General features: G+C 38.5%; 1 long non-coding RNA gene across 1 annotated transcript in view; it reads left to right on the forward strand.

Annotated features, from left to right (window-relative positions):
• The window catches only part of LOC129784494 (uncharacterized), a 62,348-nt gene that overhangs the window by 34,108 nt on the left and 9,317 nt on the right, over positions 1 to 18,923 (forward strand). The window contains exon 3 of the long non-coding RNA XR_008747288.1: positions 7,590 to 7,776. This is a non-coding gene — a long non-coding RNA (uncharacterized LOC129784494). The remainder of the gene's footprint in view (positions 1 to 7,589; positions 7,777 to 18,923) is intronic.

Raw genomic sequence — 18,923 nt, forward strand, 5'->3', positions numbered from 1 at the left:
AGAATTTACAGAAATTGGCTGGGTTTTATCATGTCGTGTACCAGAAATGCCTGGAGTATTAAATATCATGAGATTTTAGGAACAAAGAAAATGGATGAGATCGTTGTGTATGTCTGGTAACAACAGTAACACAGAACTGTGCTATTTCCAATTAACAGTAGAATGATACTGAAATATATTTCATTAATACACAGGTAAAGGGGTTTTACTGCTAATCAGAATGAATTGCTGCATTCAACACAGAGCTGCCACAGGTCTTTAAATTGCTTTTGCTTGCTGTATGGATATAGCTGAACATAGCTTAATACATTTTTTACATGATGTAATTTCATCTAGCTCATACAATGTCAGGGTAATAATAATGATATTCTAATATTAATGCAAGCACAAGATATACATATTGATGAATAATGGTCATATGTTTTTGGATCTCCTTGCCAACTCCTATTAAAGTGACAAATAATTGCCATTGCTTCAGACAAATGGTACAGGCTCTGTAGTCAAAAAGCACATTAGGGACCCACAGCGTCCATTTGTTATCCTTTGTCAGGAAAACATGGTTCTTTAATGAAAGTGAATGAAAGGACACTGATTGAGGACAGTGACACTAAACCTCTTTCTCAACAGGAGCCATGACATGAGTATTAATAAGCAGATTGAAAGGTTAAGACTCAGCTTTGAAGCTCTGGAAGCACAGTAGAATCTGAAATAACTACCCCCTCATAATATGGGGAAAATCACAGTGTAAAATGCATTGTATAAACCTTCTGGCCACAGGAGGCTAGAGCGAATGGAAATTGGTTCCCAGACAATTCAGGCAAATGCCATTTAAAATCTTAACCCAAATATATTTTTGTTAAAGTCTTGCTTTTAATTCTGTCTTGATAAATGATCCCTTTCCTTCTCATTATCCCCTCCCTCTTCGCTCCCAGTACTATAAAAATGTTAAGAAAATCAACCCAGGCCTTTCCCGAGCATTAGTGAGAGTAGTTGAGAAAGCAAGGGCACAAAGATGCAGCCTGAGTTAAGTGTAAAACAGTGACCTAAGCAATACCTTTAGTAAAAATTCATCATTTATGTTATTCGGAGAATAAAGAAATATCAGTATAAGAAAGATTTTTGAATGCATAACATGTTATGGTGATCACTTATTAATTACTGAGAACCTAGAGGAGCCAGTCGTGGTCATGGAAGAGTCTGAAACAAGCAGTCTCTGATCCTGCTGAGCTCTGTACACGTGTGGTCCCCACTGGAGTCAGTGGTGCAAGCAAGGGGGCAATGCAAATTTGTGTGTCTGAACAATAGTGGCTGGAGCTGCTGTGTCTCTGTTGATAAGGTTTTGCCCCTCTGAAACTGTATGATCTGCACAAATTCCGTAAGATCACTGTCTCTGACCACCTTTTGCCGGTTTATGTTCTTGTTATAGTCCCACTTTTCTATGCACAGAAGATATCTTCCAGGAATTTGATGGTTTTGGTGTTATAGGAAGAAGCCCTGTAATGCTAAAATATAATTCTCTCCGTGCCAACAGCAAAGCTGGGCAAAATGCCCAAAGTTTAGAGGTGTTTGAATGCAGAGACTGGGTCTGTTCATCACAGAGGTGAAGTGAGCTGTGATGTTCACAATTAGATTTCAGTATATTCAAACAAGGTTAGAAGAGTCTAACTGAATGTCTTGCCTTTTAAAGATATGACAAAATGGCAGACCATTGCACATTGAAGAAATGCATTTAAAACCAGGTTTAAATATATTTAAGTGGTGGTAATAATTCCAAATGAGTTTGAAATATTTGGTTTCTCTTTAGGCAATGCTAATAAATGTGTGGGCCAAGGCTATACCAGCAAATTAAGAGGCCCTAGGACTATTTTCTGATGTAGAAGCCAACAGCAGGGCATAACCCATGTCCATATTATTAAATACTTCAAACAGGTTGCCTCCATGTGTGCTTATTGAGACTGCTTGCCAGCTTGTGGTAACTCCTAAACTGTGCTTACGAGTTGACTGAGGCAGCTAGTTGAAAAAGCGCAAACTTACATCATGGACTTTCCTAATAATTGCATGATAGAAGAGTTCCATTGTTCACTGGTGATGTTTTGTTTAATGGTGTATCTGTAGGTAACAGATGGATTTCTTCAGTAAAGAGTCACTGAATCAATACAAGTTGATGTTATTTCATATTCCATGTAGGGAACCAGTGGAGATTTTAAGGTTGAAATGGCCCCAGAAAATAACCTAAGCAGTCACTGTGAGATGATTCAATTTAAATTAAATATAAAGAAAATGTAAAAGTAATTTGCATTGGTCTGATCAATGGAGAGCAATAGCAACATTTTCTATCAAGCAAGGGGCCACCATCTGTTGGAAATAACTGGGGAAAAAAAGAGTAAATATGCGTGTACTAGTGAAATTATGGAAATTCTCAGCTCACTGAGTCTTCTGATAAGCTACACTGCATGTATGTTGGATCCTGAAGCTTTCTCTTGGACCTCACCATTAATTCGTTCCCAGTGGAAAACCAGGTGTGTTATTAGCTAGAAGGTATAGTTCACTCTAGGAACTGCTTCTTATATACAGATAGGGAGAGCTCAGGCACGTTTAACTTCCTTTGCCCTCTGTAGCCATCAACCTTGTTTCAGAAACCCCAGTATGTCTCATATATCACACATGTCCAAACAGCGTCCTTGGTCTGACATTACTCTGGTATAATGCAATTCAGTTTCCCTTTTATGTTGGGTACCTTAACTGGAAAGCCACAAGAGAATCTGTATTAATTCTTTGGGCCACAAGAGTATCATGCAGGTACCACATGGGACCCAGCTTAAGTGCTGTGTGATTTAGACATAGTTGGTGCTCACTAGAAAAAAGGCTGCCTGTCCCAAGCAGCGGCAGGCATGAGTAATTCTGCACCATTTGTTGCTGTGTCCTCTGCTGTTACCTGTAGTAGGTACCTTAAGCAATGTGGACACAGTCTTAAGTCAGTGCGAAGGGTAACTCTGAAATCAGTTGGATGCAGTTGACTGTGAAAAGTAAGCAGTGTTAGTATATATCAGGTGAAATGTTTCTAAGAAAGAAGGAAATGTGAATGCCGTTTTATAAGGCCCTAGTGAAATCTCATCTGAAGTACTGATAAAATTCTGCTCACTAATCTACAGTAAAGCTGAAATCAAGTACAAACAATTGCAAAGAAAAGTTGCTTGGATGACCAAGGAGCTGGAAATCGCAACAGGGTTTTGTTAACCTTGCAAAAAGTTAGCTGGAAAAGGATGTGATTGCTGTACATCGTAGTGGACAGAAGGTAGACAGAGGGATTGAGAATTGCCTAAACTCAAGGGCATTTTAACTCAAAACAAAGGAGTATAGATGAGTAAACATATGAATAAATAAATTTAGGGTAAAATGTAAAGAGACATTGCAACCTTTAGGAGATACAGCTTGTGAAAATTTTGTGTGTGGGCTGTGGAAACAAAACACCTAGTTTTTCAGATAGGGCTTGAAGAATATAGGAAAGGAACCATATGACTTGGTACTTAGGATACCACAAGGCTGAAGGTCAAAAGATTGTTGCATGACTCTCTATTTCATCTATCTCAAATGTTGTAGAAATCTTGTTCATATAAAGCATACCAGTGTTACAGTTTGTTAGCTGCTTTTTTAACCTGTAAGAATTTAAATAGTTTTCATTCTTGAAATAATTTCTTATTTTTACATTGAACAAATTACCCATATGTTTTCAGTGCCTAGCTCTATCAAGTCCAGGGTAAAATACAAATACCTTAAATGAGAAACTGGATGAATACATTCAGAAATGCCTCACTAACATATGTATGCAGAGTGTATTTTCATATAATAGGGTCGTGCAATTTGAACTTTGCAAATTTTTAAAATTTAGCCCATGATATGTGGGTTGTTTGAATAGAGTATCTTCTGCCTGAGGTTTTTCTTTTGTTTTTCTTCATTTCTGATCTGCAGTGAGGCTTGTTCTGGCAATGACAGGAGGGACAAATTGTTCATAGATCTTGTGTGCCGTTCTTGATACAGTATATTTTCAGTACTGTAGTTCTCATGTGCAGTGTTAGAAGTAGTTGAATGTAGAGACAGAACGCCAATATCTTGGTAAATAATGGACTTATTTTTCTTGCTGATAGTCTGATTTTTCTGGAGGTCCCTCCCAGAATCCCAGGCCCTAATGAAACTGGCCTCCATGGTCCAATAATGGGCTTGCGTTGTGACTAGCCGTATTTTTTCATGGGGGGAGTCAGTTTTGGGAAATTTAAGAAATCAAAGTGGAGGATCTGAGGCTGGTTATATTGCACTGGAATTCACTGCAAAATGCTTTTTACATTATTATACTATAATAGTATATACTTTTACAATTTCCCTTTAAAAAAACAAGGGTTATCTTTATGGCTGTGAGGTGAACTCATTCAATGGTGAATTCAATTCAAGAAATATTCTGAGGCTTTAAATAGACCATAGCAGTCACTAAAGACATTCACAATACTGGTTTCGTATCAGTTTTATATTTACAGGATAATACACATGCAAAATGTGTATTTAAATGTATTTTTTATTTATTGTTATAGCAAACAGCATCAAAAATTACAGTCATGGAAAGCAATTAGAAATGTATCCATGATTCCCTTTTCATACCTGAGAACATAAAAAATACCCTTTTCCCTAGTTAGACAGTCAGTTAGGCTTTTAACCAGTGTTTAACTCCACCACAGTTCCCCTTTGTGCTTATGTCCCTTTGTGTAGTTAGTGCCTGCTATTATATTTAACCTAAATAGCAGCCTCACTTATGATAGTTGTGTTCAGACATTTATTATTCACAGCTTATTAGAGTGGGAGTTAAAGACAGATTGCTGTAGTTTTCCATTTTTCATGGAGGTTAGGCAAAAATATTTCCTAGTGTAACCAACACAGAGTCCCACTATGGGAGATACCATCACCTCGTAAACTGTGGGTCCTGTAACTAGACAGCCCTTTTACTTCATTGCAGCTTGGGAAATTCTCCATCAGTTGAAAAGATAAAAGCATGCACATAACCATACACTGTTTTTCATCTTGGATATCATCTCCAGTGATGACTGTAAAAGTTTCTTGCCCCAGAAAAGCAGGAATATTAAAAGCTATGGGCAGAGCCTATCCTTGACTAAGCACTGCTAGCTTCCATGGAATTTTGTGGGTGGACAGTGCTTTGTCCCCAAGGCACCATCTTTATGAACTGTATAACAAATTAGTAACGTGAGCCTTTAGCTGAACTGTGTTACTCCTGCAGCAGAGAGCTAATGAACCTTACTGTATGATTAGATACAAAAAATTTCAATTTGTAAATAAGCAAATAATTAATTCTTAAAAAAACTATTTCCCAATGCTATTTTAATGGTTTAATTTTTGCACTCACTAGACAATCAGGTTTAAAATTCATATAAAGGTAGCTTTTTAAATGCAAAAAATAGTGTCAAAATCAAGACTCAATATATTTGAATACAGAATCATAATTTTTTCTAACCGAATTTTCTAATTAATCACATAAATTCATTAAAAATATAAATTTGTTTCACCTCTCTTTATTGGAGAAGCCCAGTTCAACAGTGGCTGAGTAATGCCCAGCGTCTCAGAAAGATTAAGGTGTCTAAATATCTTTGAAGTTTGGGCAATAAATGCCTTAGTTTAAATGTGCAAGGAACTGAACAGTCTTAATTTTGCCCATGTTTACCATCATCTGCTTTAATCTTGGCATGTCTGAAATGAGGCTGCTTACATGCATAAGTAAAGCCTGTACCTAGATTAAATGCTTGCCTGAATTGGGATCAGAATCTTGAATTTTTACTTGAAGTCAAATGCTTTCAGTGTCCCATCTTGTTCCTACCTAAGATATGTTTTTTCCTGTGATTTCTGAAGGAATACAATCAGATACTCTTCACTGAGTTGAAATAATTTATACAAAAAGCATTAATTCAAGTCCATGACTGGGACAAACCCAGTGATTTTTTGGGGTGGATTTTGAGTGGATGGAGAAGTCAACACCTGTTTCTACTTGCGAATGAAAAGAGAATCCCTTGAGCTCGTCTGCAGAACCTGCTCATGTACACGCAGTCTTTGCTCCAAGTCAGAGGGTGCTCTGCATGGGAAGATAATGAAGGTGCCAGCCAGGCTGGATGGAACTGAATAATTAAAGAAGCTTGTAAAATATGTTGCCATCAAGTGCTGGAGGATATGGTCCCGCTGCAGGAAAGGAACTGGCTTTCATGTATCTGAGACATTTTTCAGAAGATATTAAGAATGAATATTGGATGCATAATTAAGTTTTTTTGAAGGTATGTTAGTACATTAGAGGCAGATCATGCAATAATTACTATTATCCTACATTAACTATACTTTGATTGAGCAGTTGTGTTACTGCTTGTAGTGTTACTGCTTGTATTTCTTCATCTCTAGTTGATGTTTTTCTAGTATAAATGTATTTTAGAAAATGGAAGATTATAATCGCTCTCTACATGCAGCGTGATTTTTTTTTTATTCTTTCTTTTTATTTTATTCCCTTTACATATTCTTTCCCCCTTGAATTTAATGGGAACCATACACAGAAGCCAGGCAGATAAATGTACTGAAACCTTGTTAGCATTTAATCTCTTTTTAGATAAATGCAAATATTGCTGTTGATGGTGCTGAGGCCTTGTCCAGCAGTCATCTGAGGAACTTGCTTATGCATTTTTCACGGTGTGCCCATTACTATCAGTTGTTGAAGATTGTGATCCAGAATATTCGTTCTTGACGAAAACAATAGAATTAAGCCACAGGGCTTCAGAAAATTGCTTTCATATTCAAGCAGTGCTACACATATACAGACACCTTGCTGATGATTTTCCTACCCTGAAGAAAATATATTGCTGCTGCCACAAACCTGTCTTTTGGCACTTTGTCACTTACAAGTGATGATAAAATTGCAACAAAGAGACTTCTTTTTAATCTCATAGGTCATCGTTTGTACTCTGGACAGTCCTCCCTTTGTCCTCTCATTTAGTTTAGATAAGGTGGAAAAATCCTCTTAGTTTCCTCTAAACTTCTCTTAAAAATACAAAATCCAAAGAGTCAGCCCCAATGTACCCTCAAATTTTTAACCTAACTACTTTTTTCTTCATGTTTCTTTAGATCAAAAGCTCTGTGTGGATTTTAAATATTTTTTAGGCAGCTGAATTACAAGCAGCCTTTTTTGATTTATAGATTTGCATCAAACTGTAAACCTTAAGAGAGACATTTAATCCCTTTAATCTTGTGAGAACCCTAGAATCATGTGATAATTTCATTGCTGAAATTCTGGCCATTATAATCACCATTTCTTACAGCTAAACAACATAATTTTTTAAATTCAGTTACCAGATTCAGCAATTCAAGGTTGCAAAAAACTTATGACTGATAGAAAGACAGAAATATTCTGAATAAATCCACGTATGTGTTTAATATTTTGGAGATACATGGTATGAAGATTTTGTAACATTTGTACAAACAGCAATTTATCTGGCTGTTATTTTTGATTTTTTTTTCTACATTTACTGTGAGATTTTTCTCATCTTTTTTGTCAGCTTCTTCTTCAGCTTTGTACCTGTCTGTGATATAAAAAGTCTACTGCCATGGGATTTTGATGCAGCAAATGCAGTAATTTTTCTCCTGTCTGCGCTCTTCCAGTTTGAGTCTCTTCCAGTTTGAAGTATGGAAAGACCAAAGAAGAAAAAGAGGCTTAAAATCTCCTGAAAAGGGCAGCAGAAGAAGGTACACTTGCAGTATGCTTTTCCTCTGTCCAAGCTGTACATCAGGCTTGTCTGTTCTTCTCCTGTACATCTGACCGCTGGTATCCAGGAACAAGATAGGGTAGGAATGAGGGGAAACCAAAACTGGTGTCATGCTTTGTATGTTGGGGTTAAACATATTGTTTAAAAAACCTCAGGGGTGTTATCAATACCTAGGACAGATACCCTACATTTTCTCTCTTATTTTGGCCCCCCAGTTACTGCCAAGAAGGGGCTGTGGAAGCATCAGATGTTCCCTAGGATGAAAGAGTCAGCTCCTGATATTCCCATTGCACACAAGGGGCGTGAAGAGTGTGTCCAAAGGAAGAGAGAGACAGACCCAGAAATTCAAAGTTTACTGATATGAGTACAACCTCCAGAAGCCCAGGATGTTCACAGTTCCTCCTATGAGAAAGCTAAGCATTAAGAAATACAGAAAAATAACCATTAAAGGCCAAACCCTCTGTAAGTGTCCAGGGAGAGCAAACCTCATCACTCTGGATGAAGGGATCCTTGTGCTCAAACCAGTCACTGATGAGGATAATAAACAGATTACTTGTTTACCTGGATTTGGCCCCTAGGAATAGAAATGTCCTGGGCCTCCTGCCAGTGTCACCTTTCCTCATCCTCTAAATCATGTGGATTCACCAATATAAATGGCAAAAGCAGAATTAGCCACAATAAGCATTCTTGCTTCTTTGTGGGACTCTTCACAACATGGGTTGAACTTGAGAATAATGAACCAAAGTTATCTGGTTTAATTATACTGCTAGAAAACCTTCGCAATAAGTAAAGATGCACGGCTAAATAGCCAAGTTAATAAAATTATGTTTTCATTAGGTAAATTGCCCTTTTAGAGTTACTAATTCTTTTTCATGCTTATATTTGCCTTATTAATTTTAATTTTCTACTAGGTGTTTATAGAACTAATACATCCAGACACCCTTTCCCCGTTCAGGACTTACCCTATAGTAACCTTCAAAACTAGTGGCTTAAAAAAAAAAAAGATTTAGAATGGAAACAGATTTCTATGATATCCTGAATAACTGCAATGCTTAAGAATACTGATGCAGAAGTATCCAACCTAATTTTCACAATCAAAGAAACAGTTTACAGTGGAGAACAATATTTTGAAGGAATTATTAGGCCTGAGATGTTTGGACTGAAGATATCAAAAACAATTCCTCAAAAAAAAAAGTGTAAATGTTGCTATTCAAAGTAATTTCTCAGTATAATTATGTCACAAATAATTATATAAGTGATAGGATGTTTCTCTCAAATTCTTTTAGTACATGTCACCTCTTCCTAACCTTATCACATAAGATTTTGCAAGGGTATCATAAAAATGTATGTTCTTCCATGTCAAAAATAAATTTTAAAAGGCAAGAGCAAGGGGATTTCCTCAACTATAGACTATAAAATAGAAGCAGAAAATTATTGAAAAAAACCTCTCCAAAATGATGAAAAGCATGAGCAGTTTTAAGGCTCTGATGGATGGAATTTTCTCAAAATTTTAGGAGGCTTTCAGTGTTAGTGCATTTCACAGCAACCACTGGTAGCTTCTGAATTCATATTTTAAAGCTGTATTTATACCAAGGGCTCAATTCTGAACTCAGATACAAGCTATTTTACCCTTGTGAATGTAATAAAATTAGTCACACTCTTGTTGTGCTTATACAGGGCTGCTCATGTGCCCATGGCAAACTCAGCAGCATGGCTTCATGCCTGTGCTCTGATGTTCAGCCCTGGCTGCCCTGTCTCACACAGACCTCCTGTGCCAAAAAAGGGACAATGCACAGCAGCTGTCCTGATTCAAATGGTATCTTATACTCAAACATCAAATTAATACTTGGCATTTTGCCTGTATGTAGTTGCTAATGTTTTTATTCAGTTATTTTTATTTCTGCATCAATCCTCTGGTATTTAATAATGTCTCTCTATTTTGTTATTTTCCTGTTTAGTGAAGCAAAGCTTCTCTATTACAGTCCTGAATTTCCACACTTGGGATCCCTGTGGTAACCCTGGCAACCTGGTTAGCAGGGTGGGCTACAGCTTCAACTTCAGCACCTCTTGCTGAACAAAGCAGAGCCCTTTCCTCCAAGCTGCTGCACAGCAGCAGCAAGCTACCACCTGAGCTGGAGCATATCACTGTGCTGAAATGTCACCTGAGCTTTTGGCTGAGGCTGCAAGGCTGATGCCTGCAGGCAGCTTTGCATTTGCTTTTGCATGATCACATAGTCCCCTTTTTTTAAAAAAAACACTATTTAGATTAAGCTTGTAATGTCATAAGGTGCTACCACATGGTTCTTCATCAAGATAGGTGGCAGGGCTGAGCCCAAACACACTTTTGAGATTCTGTCATTATTAGTCATACTGAAAACTATAAGGCAAACTCTTTTAAATTCTTTTTCAATCCACTAATTAAGTAAACAATTCTGTCTTTGCTATAGACAAAAAGTTTTAAAAAAGGAGGTATTTTCTATCCTATTCTATATGTTTCTCAAGCACTCACCCTGTTAGCATAATTCATAATTTATTCACATAATATATATTATGTTCTCCAGTATCCTCTATTAAATTATACATCCATAATGAAATTAATATGCACCATAGAAATCTTACCTGATTTTTTTTAACAAGTATTTCCCAAGACTCCTTCTGCCCATTTCATATATGTATATTTAAAAAACATTATAAACATTATTAGGAAGGAAATTTTGGACTGATGGACATAAAATATGGGCTGTCCCTCGCTTGAGGGAAGTCAGCATTTGCAGTGGCTTCAAGAGGGTTAAAATGGTTACATGGTTAAAATTCCTTCAAACTTCTGTAAATTTTTAAAGCATAAATTCTCACTGCAGTCCTGTGTTTCAGACAATCCTGCTAAGTGTTCCACAACTTACCTCCAGTACCTTTCCATTTTGTAGGTTGCTTCAGTTTTGTTGCTTTCCAGGGTGCTAACTTTAGTATGTTCACATTTCTGAGAGTCAGTATAGTTACCTTTTTCCTCTAGATCTAGTATTTCACAAAAGATACTCCTCCAAGAAGGTTCCAGAAACAACAGAGCATTCAAAAGAATAAATGTTGTTTGCAGAATATCTAAAAATTTTGAAACAGATCACTCTATTTTTATGTATGTTAGTGACTTAATTTACTCTTTATTAAAATCCCAGGGGACAGAAGTTTGCTTTTACTTTTACTCTTCAAAATTCAGCATGTGAAGTACATTGATTTATTGATATTAGTTTAACCAAGCCAAGAACTTGCTCAAGTATTGGAGCTTTCTGTGACAATTGAATTGAAATTGATTTATGACATAAGATTAATGAATAATTTCTTCTTGATATATTGTTGTGGATGGGAAAGACTGAAGTGATAGGCTTACTGTTAAAATTCCAATGTCGCACAAACTTAGGACAAAACTGGAATGAGAAAGGGACAAGAAGAATTAACCTCAGAGTTGTACTTGGAATTAGGTTTGAGACTGGGACTAAGGCCTGTGTTTGTAGTTTTACTCCTTTGATCCACTGAGACCCTGTGTTGGTTTAAGAGACAGGTAAGCGTTGCTGGCTATAGCAGTTATCTATAGGGTTGTGGGCAGTGTTAAGGTTTGTTATATTTGCTTAATATTTGGATTCTGCTTATCTGCTACACTGAGGATGAGGGCTGGGACCCACCGGGTCTTACATTTTATGTGCTTGTTGGGTATGGACTTTTGTCACAAAGTCGTGTTAAAGATAGGGTTAGATGTAGGTCAGTAATGGAAAGGAGTTGCACCTTAGTTTATTTGGACACATGGAGTATGCAAGTGTGGCCTGCTTCCTCATTCTTCTAGATTTTTAAAAATTTATCACTAATTAATGCTGTTCCAAGGGTCAGCAAGATGCAGTTTAGGCTGCCTGCGCTCCAGGCCAGCTTGGACGCCATGTCACTGGTAGCTGTGAAGGGGCCCTTCCAGGAAGGTCTGCAAAGGAACCTCAGCCATGGATTGTTTGTGAACAGAGAGGGACTTGTGGGTGGTGTGATGGTCAGAGGCCATCTTGGGCACAGTGATCACAAAATGAGTTTTTAGTTTTCAGAGAAGTAAGGAGGGGATCAGCAGAACCACTGCCTTGGACTTCCAGGGGACAGACTTTGGCCTGTTTGGGATACTGGTTACTGGAGTCCCATGGGAGGCAGTCCTAAAAGGGCCAAGGAAGGCTGGATATTGTTCAAAAAGGAAGTCTTAATGGCACAGGAGTAGGCTGTTCCCCCTGTACTGAAAGACAAGCCAACAGGGAAGAAGGCCACCCTGGCTGAACAGAGATTTGGCTGGAATGCAGGAAAAAAAGGCAAGTTTATGACCTTTGGAAGAAGGGGCAGGAAGCTCAGGAAGACTACAAGGGTGTTGTAAGGTTACACAGGTAGAAAATTAGAAGGGCCAAAGCCCAACCAGGACTTAGTCTGGCTACTGCCATAGAAGGCAATAAAAGATATTTCTATAAATACATTATCAACAAAAGGAGGGCTAAGGAGAATCTCCATCCTTTATTAGATGCAGGGGGAAGCATAGTGACAAAAGACGAGGAAAAGACTGACAAAATGTGACAGCCACCTACAAGAAGGGCAGGAAGGAGTATCTGGGGAACTACAGACTTGGCAGCCTGACCTCGGTGCAGGTCAGCAGGTTTTGGAGCAGGTCATTCTGAGTGCCTTCAGGTGACACGTGTGGACAACTGGGGGATCAGGCCCAGCCAGCACAGGGTTATGAAAGGCAGGTCCTGCTTGACAAACCTGATCTTCTACAACAAGGTGACCCACCTAGTGGATGAGGGGGAGGCTGTGGATGTTGTCTGCCTGGACCTTAGTAAAGCCTTTGACACCATCTCCCACAGCATTCTCCTGGAGAAACTGGCTGCTCAAGGCTTGGATGGGTGTGCTCTGCACTGGGTTAAAACCTGGCTGGACAGCTGAGCCCAAAGGGTGGTGGTGAATGGTGTTATATCCAGCTGGTGGCTGGTCACAAGTGGTGTCCCGCAGGGCTCAGTATTGGGGCCAGTTCTGTTTAATAACTTTATTGACAATCTGGTTGAGGGGATCGAGTGCCCCCTCAGCCAGTTTGCAGAGGACACCAAGCGGGGGGAGCGTTGATCCGCCTGAGGGCAGGAGGCTCTGCAGGGGGGTCTGGGCAGGCCGGGCCGTGGGCTGAGGCCAGTTGTAGGAGGTTCAACAGGGAGAAGTGCTGGGTCCTGCACTGGGGACACAACAGCCCCACGCAGTGCTACAGGCTGGGGAAGGGTGGCTGGGAAGTGCCTGGTGGGAAAGGGCTGGGGGAGTGACTGTGCCTTTGTACTCAGCACTGTTGAGGCTGCACCTTGAACACTGTGTTCAGTTTTGGGCCCCTCACTTCAGAGGGGACCTTGGGGTGCTGTAGCGTGTCCAGAGAAGGGCAACGAAGCTGGTGAAGGGCCTGGAGCACAAGGCTTATGAGGAGTGGCTGAGGGAACTGGGGTTGTTTAGTCTGGAGCAAGGGAAGCTCAGGGGAGAGCTTATTGCTCCCTACAACTGCCTGAAAGGAGATTGTGGTGAGGTGGGGTTGGGTGTCTTCTTCCAGAGAACAAGTGACAAGACAAGAGGAAATGGCCTCCATTTGTGCCAGGGGAGGTTTAGATTGTAGGAAGCATTTCTTCACTGAAAGGGTGGTCAAGCAGTGGAACAGGCTGCCCATTTTACATCCATTGTCATCCTATTTTTTCAGGTGTTGATCTTCATGCAGCAATACTAATAAAGTCAGTTCCCAGTGTCTGTGAACTCCAGCTTTACAGCTAATAGCAGCAAGGTAAAAAAAATACCCTTTGGCCCAAGTCCTTTTCTGAGTCACTGTTTTTTTCAGGATTATGTAGTCATAAGTTTCTATCTACATTTTAAAATCTAATGAGAACCCTTACTAGAGCTAATCATTATCTGGGCACAGTTAATTGGAACAGAAATATTAACAAATCATATGCTTCTTGCTCTACTGGAATTGATTTGAACATCAAGCCATAAAATTAATACGTTTCTGTGACCCTGAGCCCAATTCAGTCCTAACCCTGAACTTAAAAACAGCCTGGGACACCTCCGCTGACACAAGCACAAAATATAAACTCTTTGTTTTCCTCTGAGCATCAGCCTTCACCCTAGTTCTGAGTCCTGAAGGAGCACTTCAGCTTCTTTTATAATAACTGCCCCAACCCCAACAGTAATTGCAGCAATTCCAACTTTGCTGTTAAAATACAGTGCAGGTCAAAGTTGTATTTGCACCTTTAATGAACTCTCAGGCACAGACCATCATGCTTTAGTCAGAATACATTTCAAATACAGGATTTTTTTCTGTGTTTTATTCACTTCTAGGCTCTACTTCTCAAATACTGCATAGTAAGAGGCTCAGATGGGGCTTTGCTTAACATCATTCAAGAGCATACTTACATGATCTTAGGTAATGTTACATATAGTACTGCAATAGCCTTCCTAGAGACAGCGGTAGGATTACAGATTAATGTAATCACGGAATGTAAAATGCCTCACAGTTAGAAACTTCTGGAAACAAAATACATACAGGGTGAAGCATAAAATAATTCTAGTATTATCAACTTCATAATGATGACACCTAATAACATTTGTATTTCAGTCAAATGTTTATAATGAGGAGAGCTATCTTTGCAGACCATTAAGCTGACAATTAGTGGATATGCAACTGCAATAGAATGTGCGTGGCTGCAGTTAGCTCTAAACTTACCAGCTCCTTAATGGTCTGATCAAAATGGCACAGAGATCAGGAAACCAAATACAGCAGAAGCCAGAAGAGACAATCATTTATTAGGTATGTTAAGTTCATATAAAAATTACATGACTTTACTGACAGTAATGTAGAAAAGTTTGGGCTTTTTTGTGTTTCATTGCTCCAGTGTGTTTGCTTTCTCTGCCAGGCTTTGCAGCATGGGCTTTGTTCCAGGGTAAGCAGTGTAAGTCTGGCTCAAATGTGCAGTTTTCCTACTGTTTCTTTTCCCTCGGATATTTAGCTTTTCAGGGAACCTCCAACTCTTGCTATTTCAGTATGAGAATAGGACAGTTCATCTGAATAGTATGACTCCTGTAAAACTGTCGTATTACTGATTCCTACAGTAGGTTTCGTGTTTTCTGTGTTGACAATCTTCAATCACTGAAGTATCAGGACACTTTAGTATTAAGAGAGAAACTCCCTGTAGTAGTTTATTTACAGATGATGTTTTTATTTCCTTAACAGTGTCTGGAAAATTTGGTGCCAAGATTTGGTAACAGATTGTCATTCAGGGCATAATAAACCACCTGTAGCTTGCCAGTTTCTACAAACACCAATCTGGGGCGATCCATTGTACTGGTACATCACAAGATCTTTTAGAACAACAGTGCAAAACACCTCGTTCCGGATACCTCTGTTCTTTCATTGTAAAAACCCGCAGCACAATCAGCCATGGAAAAAAACATGGCAGAACTCTTAGATCCTGTGCGTTCAATGTGTAGGGAGTTCATGAGGTGATACTTTTGGAATACAAACTGTGATATACAGCCATTGCTTTGAAATGTTAGAGAATAAGTTGGGAGGAAAAATATAAATATCCACTGTCTTGGGGTGCCAGAAGGCATGAAAAATCACCACCCAATAAATCTTGTTGGGTTAAAAAATGAGTTTGTGGCACCTCTAGGACTGAATACACAAGATTACTTGATTTATGGGGGTTATGAAGTTATCTGGTGCCACTTGAGAAGCCCAAGGCAGGGAGCTGTGCAGGTGGAAGGATAAATAGTGATTATATTTGATTTTCAATACTGAGATAGAAAGGAAGAAAAAGTTCCATCAAGCCTCAATCACTCTTTGAGACCCTGTTCTGAAAATATCTTTCTACCAGATATAACAGCATTTGAACAGTTTCCAGTACCACATCAGGGTGGCCCTTTACTGAAAAAGAGTAATAGCCGAAATCTAAATGTTTAGTGGAAAACTGGATTTCCAAGCAGGTAAATTAGGGGAAGTTTTTTCTTCTGTGAGATTAGGATGTTTAGATCCTGATGTAAGTGGAGGAGAGTTCTCCAAACCCACAATCAGGCAGTTGAACAAGGGAAGAATTCATTTTTAGATTTGAAATGTGTGTGCATGTCATTGGTAAAGAATGATCAGATTTGGCCAAATCCTGCTTGTATTACTCTTGAAAATAGTTCTAGCACCTAATTAATGGGATACTAGACAAATGGTAGTCAACATAAGCAACTTGATTATCAAAACTACTGTGCAAAAGAGTAAGCACTTATTTCCTGTTTGTTTATTGGGAACATTTCCCCACTTTAAGATGCCATTAGCATAAAGCAGCAAGTTCATCTATTGGAGATGATCTAGGTGTAGGTACTGCTGCCCCGAGGCAGGGAATGGAGTAGAGGACCTCTGAAAATCTTGTTTTTAATGGTTACTAAAGCACTGGAAGTACAGCTTGGTTCTGTTGAATCTATCAGTCTCTTTACAAAGCAGATAGACCTGGTAAATCACATTAATTGAGATAAAAACTAGGTAATGATTAAGGTTTATTTACTGGGAAAATAACCGCATAGTCTTGTGCTTGAATTTAGGCACCTAAACAAAAATGCTCGGTTATAAGAGATGCTGAGTGCCTGAAGCTTTCCCCAACTCTCGTGGGAATGCTGGAAAGCAAACAGTAAGGGAAAACCCAATCAGTTTTGTTTAGATTTCAGGTTTTACCTAAAAGAGTTTATTTTCCTTCTTCCATTTTCCCACCTCCTGGAACAGAAATTGTTTAAGAGCCTTAGATTGAAAATGTGAATCATTTGGGCAAAGCTAATGATGGAAGCTAATGAACTGGTTTCAATTGGCTGTGAAACTGCTGTACCTTGTCAAATATAAATTGCAGATGCCATAACTTCCTTCAAAACTTTTTCCCTCATTCCCTCCTTCCCTCTCTCTCTCTCTTTCTCTCTTTTTCTCTCTCTCTTCCTTTCTTTTCTTTCTCCTTCCTTCCTCCCTTCCTTTCCTTATTTCCTTTCCTAATTTATCCTTCCTTCCTTGCTTCATTCCTTTTTTCCTTCCTTGTCTTTCCCACTTACATCTTTCTGCTTTCCTTCCTTTTCAATAAAAAAAAATATTTCAGTTACTTCTGAAAACAATAATAAGGGATAAGGAAATAATTGCCCCAAATTTAAAAAGCTTCTTATGGTTTTTTTCACTGTAATCCTTCAGTAAGAACCTGAAACATAAAGGTCCACCGTGTGTCAACATGGGCCACTTATTTTGAGCTAGGCTTCCCAGAGAACAGTTAATTAAATTTTAACTTTGCAAGATGATTTTTTTAAAACATCAACAGCATTTTCTGTGAAAATTCTACTTTAATAGAGCATGCTGAGTGGCTGCACAACTGTGTGCTGGGCAAATAACCCACAAGCTCACTCACTCACTCTCCCTTCTTCTGACTGAATGACTGGCCTTATACTGTCTGCTGCTGTTGCCATCAAGAAGGGTTTTCCCTGCAACAGTTCCCTCTCATGGGGGGGCACGGGCTTTACAGGAAATGTAAGCATAAAAAGTTCTTGAGAAATGAGTGTTTCCACTGCTGTTACTTATGCAAAATGTAGGTTAAGGAAGAGAACTGAGGTTTGCAAAGAGCATGGGCTGAATAGGCTGAGACTGATCAGAGCTAAGGTGAGGAAAAGCAGATAGCCACAGGGCAGATGCAGAAGGATGTTTAACTTTACTCTCCTTTCTAAATTGAAGCTGAGCCCACATTTGGGAGAAAACCTTGTTTCAAGACTTTGTAGGCAAAATAACTTGTTCTTCCTCCCCGCCCTGGCCCTCATTAGATGTCCCCATAAGAGATCACAAGCTCAGCCAGGAAAAATCTGGGTTGTGAATATGAAACTCTCCTCCTTACTAAGGAACTATTTGGGGCCAGTATGATTCTCTGGACTAAATCCCATTTTGCCAGGTTACATTAAAAGCATGTAAATATGAAGAAATTTCATAAAAAAGAAAATTAAAGTGAATATTGTAATTGCAAAATACAAAGCATACTTTATTATGCATTCTTTCACTGTGTATTCATATACAATTTTGTTCTAACACATTCTGATTTTTTTTAGAATTCCACATGTGGAATACACTTAGGTACATTTAGTTGAGTAGCTGCTATATCTTTTTTTAAACCAAGTGTCCCAAGAAGAATGAAATTTTCCTACTAAGCAGAATTAAATTTTCCTTTCAAAAACACACCCCAGGAACCAGCCCTCAGTCAAAATAAAGCTTGATGTAAAATGGAAAATCTCTGTTATTCCTGAAACTATTTAATCAAATTTAGTACTAAACTTTATTAAGCAATATTTTTTTTTTTTGTAATTTAATAGACTAGCAACTTAGAAGTGTGCTGTACTTCCAGAAGTTGTTAAGAAATCTACTTGTGCATCTCAAATAGTTCTGGCAGGTAAGAGCCAAAGTGCTGCTCTTTCTGTGGGCACCTATGTATAATTGTGTAGTGGACTTCCACAGGAACAACATGGCATTATTGAAGATTTCTATTGAAAGATTTATCTTATTCTGTTAAAACAAGTCATTAGATTTATCTCTTTCAGTATCATAGGTCTTCATTGAGTCAAATAAACCATATTTTGTTTACCAGCCTGGAAAGATATAAATGCTAAATACTCTTTAACTTTATTTTATGAGAGTGAATATTATATTCCTCTTTCCAGTGACCTTTTACTGCCTTGTGAATAAAAAAATAATTTACCAGACAGAAATAACAGCCAGAGGAAGGTGGGATTTATGAGCATGCCAACTCCACTAAAACCAAAGGATAAACATAATAGTCTCAGAATAAAAATGGTGAATTATCTACTGCTCTATTCTCAAAAGTTTAAAATAACTTTTCTCAGAAAATTGGAGCTTTACTCATGTCGTCATGGCAGAAGTAAGAGTGCCTGTTCTGCTTCTTCCTTTTTTTTTGTTCCTTGTATCCTAATGAATCTAAGAAATAATTAGATATGTTCTATGTGTAAGAAATTAGAACATGAACGAATGATCCATCCAGTCTATAATACATCATTAAATACATGAGCTGCAGAAGATCTCTAGAT

This window comes from Falco peregrinus, chromosome 5 (assembly GCF_023634155.1).
Source record: "Falco peregrinus isolate bFalPer1 chromosome 5, bFalPer1.pri, whole genome shotgun sequence".
Lineage (NCBI taxonomy): Eukaryota > Metazoa > Chordata > Aves > Falconiformes > Falconidae > Falco > Falco peregrinus.